Below are 4,503 nucleotides of genomic sequence, written 5' to 3'. Positions count from 1 at the left end.
ATGCGTACTTTCCCGAATTCTTACGGAGCGGGCCGCACGCCACGCTGTGCGGACATTGTCCGTAGAAACGCCCACCGGTCCTCCGCATTCGGACGGACTCACTCTTTAAGAAGAGGGCGTGTTTACGGACGACATCCAAACCATGCGTGTGCGGTGGACACGCACAGATTCTGCACGGTCTTACAGCGTATGCACGGTCTTACCGAGTATGCACGGTCTTACCGGGTCAGAACGGACGGGAACCTGCCCGTACGCACCGATGCGGTGTATTTACGCACAAATCACCACCACTCTCATCTGAATCTCTAAATCGATCACATGACACACTTAGGCAATTAGCCCACCTCATTGAAAAGGGATTGTTTATCCTGGTCATCTATTATTTATCTAATTGATAATTAAACACTTAAAACCACTTTACATTAACCCTAACATTCCCTTTAAATCACTGCTATGCAATAAAAACATCTATGTACTGTATATACCTTTTGCACCTTACATAACTAGACATCAATATTTTTACTTATTTCCGTATATTTATACTTAAACTGTAAAAAATAAAATAACACACAGACCACTTTGTACTTAAACTGAAAAATGTATTTACAAAAATAAAATAAAATAAATAAACTACTCCAGCAGGAGGTCGCACAGGTCCTGTACATGGCCCGCCATCCGCATCAGGTCCTGCCGCAGCCTCATGAGGGCCCCTCTTACACCCTGGCCTTCTTCCGGGTCATCTGTGGGCATGTGAAAGGGGGTTCAACATTAATTATGCTACTCTGGTACACCTTGTACAGTCAATCCTAAGTACCTACAGCATTAAAAATCATACATACAAACAATTATAGCCAATACTGTATCTAATGGCAGAAAATATATGATGCTGCCACACACACACACACACACACACACACTGCCTTACACAACAGAATATGTGACTCATAAACTTCACAATGTATCTATCAAAATCACAACCACACTTGAGCCTCACTCACACTTCTCCTGCCAAAACACTCACCAATCTACTAGAAAGCTACACCCACTACAACATGCCACATTTAGCCATACATATATACCTGCATGTCACTGCTTAATAGCTAAACTGCATGATAGATAGATAGATAGATAGATAGATAGAGAATAGATACCACATTAAAAGGCTAGGCTAGTCCCTCTACCCATTACTTCATGATTCCTTGTCACATTGCCAGATAGGTGCAAGTGCAGCACTAATCCGCTTCCATACACCAAACAATTTCTAAGGCCAATCCATCCTACATAATACCTTTCAAAAATACATGGCAACAACACGGGCCCACTGGCTAGAGGGGGGCCCAGGGGAACTGGACACTTGGGTCTCCATTATAAATCAGGGCTGCCCATATTACATTGATGTTTTATTGTTGCTTCTATACAAAGACCCTCCAGAAATAAACACTCATCACCTACATGAGCCTCCACATTGCATGTTTGCAGCATGGCCCTATAAGGCCAAAGTGTGTCTGTTGTTTTCCATTTGTTTGGACTACTCTTTACTATATTATAGCAAAATGTCATCAGCTGTGCGACAAAACAAACTGTACCTAAGTCAGTAATGACGCATTACGTCTACTTACCCCTGCCAGGCAGCTCCACCAGCTCTTCTTCCTCCAGATTTGGAGGTGGTGGCAAATCCGGGAGGGGTAGCCCGAACTCCTCCTCTTGGTACACGGGGGGGGGGGGGGGAGGTAGACAGTGGAGGTTGGTGAGTGGCTAGGGGGAGGGGTGTGTGTAGGGGTGGTGGAGGTGAGGTATTCCACCTCATGGCGGCCCTCAACCTCCTCCGCCTCCATCTCCACCTGTCCCGCCTCCTCCACCTCCACCTGGCCCTCCACTTCGACCTCCTGGCCGACCTCCTGGGCCTCCTCTGCGGCCTCCTCTCTGGCCTGTCTGGCTCTCTCCCGCGCTGTGGGTTAAACAAACAAAATGGTTGAGTGTCATTTGACATTGTAATCACTATAACAAGTATATACTATACTATACTATAACATATCATAACCACATTATATATGTGTTATATATCACACATATAGTATATGGCATTTCTATGTCATCAACACCCAATTGACCTCATGTAATATTAATATTAAATAATGTGAAAATGATAACATTCACTGGGCCAGATGCACTAAGCTTCAAAAGTGATAAAATGGAGAGTGATAAACAGGCAGCCAATCAGCTCATACCTGCCATGTTACAGACTGTATTTGACAAATGTCAGGTAGGAGCTGATTGGCTGGCTGTTTATTACTCTCCAGTTTATCACTTTTGAAGCTTAGAGAATCTGGCCCACTGTCAATTATGTGTATTTTGCGTAAATACTTACAGCGTTGAAGACGCCGCCTCAAAGCCTGCAGCCGCTCCGGCTCCCGCCTTCGCAGGTCGGACCATCGCCTCTCCAATTTGGCGATGGTCCTTCGCACATTAGTGCGGGCGAATATGCAGCGCCGGGCCGCAACATATGCCCGGCGCTTGTCCCTATTGCTAATGTAGGGGCCTGCCTGCCCCAGCCTCCTCTCCATCACTGCCACCAGCGACAGCAGCTCCGCAGTGGAGAAGGATGGTGCTCGCTGGTAGGCAGCCATTTTAGCAATGGCACATTAAAATACTTCCTGTCGTGTGATTGGTTGTTAACTTTACTATTTGGTATTAACTTTATTATCCATATTGACATGGACATTGTGTATGCGCCCAACAATCGGCGATAACATCGCACCGCCAAGCAACGCGTGCTATAGCTTGGCATCGCTTAGCTGTACTTCGCATTACTTACTGTATGCAATTATGTGTATGCGTACATTTATGAGAAATAACACATACACATACTAGCACTTCTCCTGACTATACCATTATATTGGACACCTGCCTGCCTGCCTGCCTGCCTGGCTAGCTCCTACTGCTAATATATTTTAAAATAAACACCCCAAAAAAAATATATATATATATGTGATCATAAATATTACATGTACAAATAAAATAATCACCCCCACATCCCACACATACATGGTGAAAAAAGTATGAAATTCAATGTACTCACCAGACATGGATGATAAGGTCAGCTAAAATAATGGAAACATAAAATACATTTTCTAATCTATGTTCAAGGTATAAGTGTGACCTGCAATATTGGTCTTAAAACAATACACCTCAAACATAATACGTAGTGCTATTGCTATTGGCATTAAGAGGCCATGCTGCCTAATGATCTGTATTGTGCCAGGGTCTAAGGTAAGCTCTCCCATGACCACGGGAGAGCTTACCTTAGACCCTGGCACAATACAGATCTGGAGACAAATGAATCTAGCAGCAAACCACGATTTATAGGCCTAGCACATGTGTTGTGCATGACATCAGTGATGACTATTGCATGAATTTTGACCTGGATTTCCAAATGGATTGGGTTATAGCACAGTACTAATGAACATTCACAGATAGCATTTATCATTGGAGGTGGCCAATATAGCAAATCTTACAACAGTTCACCTAAATTAGACTTTGAAGGTACGCCAGGTTTTGCACAATCGAATTGCCGCTACTATGGGCGTGGCCTATGCGCCGCACAAACAGCCTGGCGTACGCTGCCGTACGTGACGCTGCCGCACGGAACGCAGGGTGTCGCTGATGTACGCCAATTACAGAAATAGTATTTAAAGTTGTGCTAGAGAGGCCAAAAGTTGTTGCAAACATGGCTGGATCTCTATCTGAGGAAGAGCAGGAGTGCCAGGACCTGTTTGCCTGCATGGACTCCAGCACCTCCTATGTCCCCCTCAACACAGACCAGCCAGTGGGAGAAGAGCAGCCAGATGGGCCATCCACATCAGGCCAATCGCCAGCTGGCCCATCTTCAGCCTCAGCAGAATCATTGGGAACACAACAGGTGGCTTCCCAACAGAGTAGCCTGGCCAGCACTTCAAGTACAGCGACAGGTGGCCGTGGGCGTGGCCGAAATATGCCAACGGAGGAACCAAGCAGCAGAAACATGGCATTCGAAGCGCAGTAGCTTGCCATCCTGGTACCCCGCGCACGGGATTGGATCGAGTGTCCACAGGAAAGATTGACACACACAAGGAGATGGAAGATTTGGGAGGACATAACTGCGGAAATGAATGCGGTAGCTCCACAAGTTCGTGAGGCGGAGCACGTTAAGAAGAGGCAAGTTCATGTGTGTTACATTTGAGCAGTACAAGACCAGTAATGTTTACATTACATGTTAGATGGAATTGGTCAATGGCCGGTCACGTTTCCTGGAGCCACGGACATGATTGCCATGTCATTTAATCGATAGTTATTGTAGGGTGAGTGTGAGTGTATCTTCTAAGGGTTGGTTTTCGATTTAAATATTATGTAAGTTTGGTGTAATGAAGCACATGTTGTAATCAGATGCAGATTGCAATGGGTGCTACAGCAAACATAAGGAGTGACATGTAGTAATATGTAAACTTTGATTGCAGATGGCACGAC

General features: G+C 45.3%; 1 long non-coding RNA gene across 1 annotated transcript; it reads right to left on the bottom strand.

Annotated features, from left to right (window-relative positions):
* Positions 1-578: 578 nt before the first annotated feature.
* Positions 579-2,245, bottom strand: LOC146007068 (uncharacterized). Its single transcript, XR_014444228.1, has 2 exons — positions 1,620-2,245; positions 579-740 (listed from the first exon to the last, which is right to left on the bottom strand). It is a non-coding gene; the product is annotated as an uncharacterized LOC146007068 (long non-coding RNA).
* Positions 2,246-4,503: the final 2,258 nt, after the last annotated feature.

This window comes from Crinia signifera, chromosome 6 (assembly GCF_055691185.1).
Source record: "Crinia signifera chromosome 6, ASM5569118v1, whole genome shotgun sequence".
NCBI classification, from domain to species: Eukaryota; Metazoa; Chordata; class Amphibia; order Anura; family Myobatrachidae; genus Crinia; species Crinia signifera.
The sequence above is the reverse complement of the archived record's forward strand: the minus strand, read 5'-3'. Positions and strand labels throughout refer to the sequence as shown.